We start from the raw sequence: 6176 nt of genomic DNA, 5'->3' as shown, positions 1-6176 counted from the left end.
TCTACCTAAAGTTAGGAATATAAGGAAAAAAGACTAAACCTAATAGTTATGGAGATTATAGGTCCTAAATCTAAAGGAATGAGATTACACGCACAAGCAAAGATCAAAATTACAAGTAAACAATGATACAAAAATAGTGCAAAAATGACTAAAAGAATGACTTGAAATATGGTACAAAACATGGAAGCAAATGATGCAAAATGTAGTACCAAAAGTGAATTAAAGGACTATTATTTTTATTGATTTTTATATGACAAAGAACAAGAATTCTAATCAAGCAAAAGAATTAAAATACAAGCCTAAACTAAAGTTTTTAGTGATTATTTTTCTATGTCAAAATTGTGTATTAAAGGTCTAAAATGATGGTAGAAAATTAGTATTTTTATTGCCTAAAAGGAAGTGGGAAAAAACTAAGTAAAAAGGCCTAAAATTCTAGCAATTTTAAATAGAGTCAGGGGGGTGTAATCTGAATTACTGGGTGTGATTAGCAGCAGGGCGCAGGGCCCAGCCCAAAGGATGTTTTTTTGTTCACAGATTTTTGCCAGAAGAATTATGGGCTCAGAGGGGTGTAGCCAGCAATTGGCGCTGAGCCCAAACAGGAAGGCCTAAAAGGGCGTTTTGTTTACAGATTTTGTTGCCAGAAAGAACCTTAACGGGCCAAATGGGGGTGGATGTAAGCAATTTCGTAATAGGCCCAAAGAGGCTCTTGTGTTGATCCAGTTGATATCATTACTCAGATTTTAACGTTGATTCAATTATTGTTAGTTAGGTGCATACTTATGTTACATTAACACATTAGTTAGCATGATTATACGTTACCAACTTAACACCAAACTTTATGTAAAATATAATTAACTGATAAAATTGAAAAGGGGAATTTAGGGTTTGTTTGCGCCGTTTCACATTCTCAGACTAGACACTCTCTATTCGTATCTCTCTCGTCTCTCTCACTCAAAACAATCGCCAGAAATCGCTCCGCCACGCCGGAGACGGCGGAGCCCGACCGACAGCAGTAATCGAAGCCTCTATCTTCACTTATTTCGCCTCCCACTCTCATCTATGACCTTAATTTCCTCGTAACCTTACTCTATCTCCCTAATCTGAATAGATCGCAAACCCTAAATCCGAAGAGAAAACCAAATAAACACCACTAGCTACAAATCCTAAATCAAGATCATGGGGGAAAACTCGGAGATGCTCATACCACACCACAACATCAAGAACAGCAAGAGATGAAGAAGGAGGAGTCGATTCGAAGACTTACCTGGATGACGAAGATGGCGACAATCGTTGAGGAAAACAGGAGGAGAGAATCCAAAGCTCTTCAGTGTGCGAAATAAACGCAGTTGAGGAACTTCACAAATTCTTCAGGTGATTCTTTAGATTTCCACGCCTTCTCTTTGTTCTTGCTTGCGATATCTTCTTCTTCTACTATTCTTTTTCTGGATTTCTGCGTTTTCGTGATTGTCGTTGTTGAGAGTGCGTGAGATTATTGTAGTTGCAAAGCGTTTGAGTGTTGAAAGATGGAAGCTAAGCTCATTCCATTAAAGCTTCAATGAGAAGCTTTAATGGAGGTTGACGGTGAGAGCTTTGAGTATGGGTGAAGAATGTGATTGAAGGTGAGAGAGAGAGAAGGGATGAAGATGAATCTCTGTGAACAATGGTGAAGAAGTGGTGGTGAGGAATGGAAGCAGAACCTCATAATCGTGGAGGTGATGAGAATATATAGAGGTTGAGAGTGAAATTCAGTTTAGGGAGGAGATTCTGAGCCATTGGATTAGAGGGAGTTAGTTATGAGATTAAGGGTGAGGATTGAGTTAAGTGTAGAGGTTAGTTACATTCTGTTATAGGTTGTTATGTAGGTTGAGAATTTGTTAGGAAACTGTTGAATGGTTGTTAATTCTGTTAGAAGTTTGTTAGGTAATTAGTTATATATAACTGAATCGGTTAGGGGTTAGTGTAATGTATAACTGTTAATTGGTTAAGAAAACTGTTATGGGAAGTTAGTTATACAATTGGAAATTGGTTGAAGGGTTCTGTTAGAAGGTTAGGACTGGTTGAGTTTAGTTTACTGTAGTTCAGTTAGTAAAATGCTATGGTTAGGATTGGTAGAAAGTAAAGTGAAACTGTTAGTGAATACTAGTGAGTTTGGGACTGTTATGAGAATCAAGAGTGGGTTAGCAAAGTCAGTTATGAATGGGTTATTGGTAATCAAATAAAACTGAGATTTTTTTTTGTTATCAAATGGTTTTAGAGGTGCTGTTTGGAGCGTGAGGTTCTGCTATGTGTGGCTACTGATGTTAGGAGTAGAGCATGTTTGTGGGTGATTGTGAGTCAGTTTGAACCAATTTCCTTGCTCATTTTCTGTCTGCACTATATGTGTTCGTGCACTGAATCTGAACCTGAGCATTTGCATTAGTGATGTAGAATTATCTTTGGTGTTTGAATGTATATGTGGATGAGTACATGTGTGCAAGGCTGTACGGTGTATAGGATTGATATTGAATGAATGGTGTGATTTGAAATGTGTTTGAATACAGTTTGGTTGCTACTTGCAATGGTAGGTCTTCATATTGGACTTATTATGGACTGGTCCCTTTTTTTTTGTTGGATATTTATTTACAAGTGTGACTGCTAGTAGTGATAACTTTCTCTTCTTTGTGACAGGTTGCAGCATGCTGTGATATGAACCTGATGTGTGCCATGAACAGGAGCAAAGCGTTTTCGTAATGGTCATGCTTGGAACTCGATGACGATGACGCTTGGATTTGTGATGTATGATGGATGATCATAGTCAATACAAGGAGGCGGCAGCACGGCGGAATTGTAGATTGGAAGGACAAGCCTCTTTTTTTTTGTACTTCCCTTGTATAATGTGACACGTCTTGTTACCGTGGCCATATAAAATTTGAAATTGATGAATACCGTGAACTTGGACTGAATAAACCTTGTTTACATGCCTTTGTCTTGTAACTTCAATTTTGTCATTTTTTGTAATGGGATAATTGTGTTGTAATAGACTTGAGATGAACTTGTATGGAATGGATCCAAAACCAAAGTATTTCTTCGACTCTTCCGCGTATCCCACTTGAATGAATCAAAACTTATTTGAATTTGAATCCCTGATGAAATCACATGCACTTGATGTTCTGGAGAAACCTTGATAAAGTCGACGTAGATTGATAACCTTAAATGAAGAGGAGAGCCTTATACCATAGAGACCATTAATTACCAATGTCCTTGACCCCATACTAAGTTAATGATTAATGATGCATGATTTTATTGATGACCTAAGATGTAAATGAATGAGATATGTAAGCCAATTAAGAATAATTAGATGGGCAAATTTTGGGGTGCAACAGCTGCCCCTATTTAATCATCTTTAACCTGATGGTGAGATTGGCGTTAGCCTTTCGAATATTCAAGGTGGAAGAAGATTAAATACCAAAAGAACCTGAAAATTTGCCTGATAAGAGATAGGATCCACTGGGGAAGAAATTGTGTCAAATCCACTGAGGAAGATTGTATCAACTCTGGATTGAGCAAATTAACTCTGGGTTAGAAATGAAATGAACATCAACTCTGGGTTGAAAAAGAAAAGTGGGTCAACGGGAAGTCAACTCTGGGTTGAGAAAGAAAGAAAGAAGATCAACTCTGGGTTGAGAGAGAGTAATTGGATAACAACTATGGGTTGAAAGTGGAAAAATGAACAATTAGAAATGACCGTCAACTCTGGGTTGAGTGGGAAGAATAAAAGGTAACCGTCAACTCTGGGTTGAGTGGGAAGAATAAAAGGTAACCGTCAACTCTGGGTTGAGTGGGAAGAATAAAAGGTAACCGTCAACTCTGGGTTGAGTGGGAAAGGAGAAAAATCAACTCTGGGTCGAATAAAAGATAACCGTCAACTCTGGGTTGAGTGAGAAAAGAAAAGATAACCGTCAACTCTGGGTTTAGTGGGAAAGGAGAAAAGATAACCGTCAACTCTGGGTTGAGTGAGAAAAGAATAAAAGATAACCGTCAACTCAGGGTTGAGTGGGAAAAGAAGAAATTAATTCTGGATTGAACAAAGGATAACCGTCAACTCAGGGTTGAGTGGGGAAAAGGAAAGGATCAACTCTGGGTTGAAATAAGGATAACCGTCAACTCTGGGTTGAGTGGGAAAAGAAATGGATCAACTCTGGGTTGAATAAAAGGTAACCGTCAACTCTGGGTCGAGAGGGAAAAGATAATTAACTCGGGGTTAAAAGATGAAAGGGAAATCAACTCTGGGTCGAACACAAAAACATCAACTCTGGGTTGAAAAGGGGATAACCGTCAACTCTGGGTTGAGTGGGAAGAGATAATTAACTCGGAGTTAAAAGATGAAAAGGAAATCAACTCTGGGTTGAACACAAAGACATCAACTCTGGGTTGAAGAAAGACGAACATGATTGACTTTGGGAGATGACACCACAATGGTAACTCTGAGTGATCCAGTGGAATATCGATTGAATGTTTGTAGGGACCTCATCTGATGAGAAACTTGGCTTATGCTTCACATGCAATGTTTGATTTATTTTATGCACTTCTGAAGATGCGATGCAATGATTTCTATATGCAGTGTACTGATTGATTAGGGTTTTTGCTTTGATGTGGAATAGATTAGGTGGAGTTCTGAAACTCTGTTTGAGAATCAATGTGGGGTGGATGCCCCTGATTTGTTGATGATTGGATCATGTGGGAGAAATGATAATGAAAATGCAATGATATGCATGATGTATGTATGATTATGAATGGAATGATTGTTTCCAAGGTACCAGGGATGGATGGAGAGTGCCTTTGTAGAAATGTCATAGCTTGAAGAATAGCCCTTGTGAAGGTGAGGTGTTTGGCTTGACCCCTCGACACTTGTCTCGATATCTGACACTTGAATGAAGATGGAGAAATGAATTGTCACTAGCTTGCCCCAGCTTGTATGATCTTTTGAGATAGGACTCTGATAATGCTTGAATTATGGAGATTTGAAATGGTCTGCCCTAGTGTAGATCAAGGGATGAATGCCCCAGATTGAAAGGAATTATTCCACCAAGTGAGTACTTCAGATATTTACTCAGTGGATGAGCAACCTTTGCTTTTGTAAGATTACTCGATGGAATTTCAATGTTGAACTTTCCTTGGTATCAAGTACTTGCTTTCAGATTAGAGACAATTCTGTTTTAAAAAGGATAATGAGAATGCAATGCACATGTTAATCTCAAAGAAAAGTTTTATTTGTCAAAATGCTGTACTGATACTAACACAAATGACACAGCAACATTAGGAGTCAGTTTTGACATGATTTCACAGTTTGTATGCTTTCAGAACGAACCCTGCTTCAATTAGGACTTTTGAGGGTTGTAACGTGGCCGGGTTCACGGTTTAAGAAACAAAGGATAAAGGCTCAAGTTCTACTTAACCCACCCCTTCTTCGTGATGTCCTCCAGTCCTATGTTCAGCTTAGTTTGACACGAGTGTTCGTCTTTCAGGAAGGGTTGTAATGGATGAGGATCCTTTATAGCTTTGATGGAGGTGGCAGCCACCCTTTCGTGCTTTCATTGATGATTATAACAACTTGTCCCTTGGAGGATTTTTGTTCTTGTTCTTTTCTTTTGCTTTCCCTAACTTTTGCCTGGACAGAAAGTTTCTTTTGATTTTGGTTTTCATTGTCCAGCGGGATATGCCCTAATTTTTGCCTAAGTCATTTGCTTCAAAGCTTTTCCTTTCTTCTTTTTTTTGACTTAGCGGGCTATTGTTTCTTTTTTTTTATCACAATTCATAACTTTCTTTTCATTCTTTTTTTTTTGTCTCATTCGGGAACAAGTTGTATGACTTTTGTGATTGACTTGATGAAAAGGTTGTGACTGCCTTCTTCTTAGTGAATGAGAGACTTCCATTTTGGATAGTGCTCTTCCTTCTTTGTTGCGAGAGATAGAATATGATTGATCCTCTGATGGAATACCTGAAAGTTGAGCGCTCGGTCGCACTAACTGAAGACTACCCTGCCCCTGGTTAAGATTGAGGGTTTTGTAATTTTTTGAAAAGAAACTACTACTCCTTAGGCTCAAAGGGGTTGACGAATGTTTCACTCCCTTATAACTCCGGTGTTTGGGAATTCGAAACAATGCCTGTACATCGTCAACAGGATCTTTGTTCTAAAA

Source organism: Vicia villosa, linkage group LG6 (genome assembly GCF_029867415.1).
Source record: "Vicia villosa cultivar HV-30 ecotype Madison, WI linkage group LG6, Vvil1.0, whole genome shotgun sequence".
Taxonomy (NCBI): domain Eukaryota; kingdom Viridiplantae; phylum Streptophyta; class Magnoliopsida; order Fabales; family Fabaceae; genus Vicia; species Vicia villosa.
This window is presented reverse-complemented; position numbering follows the sequence as displayed.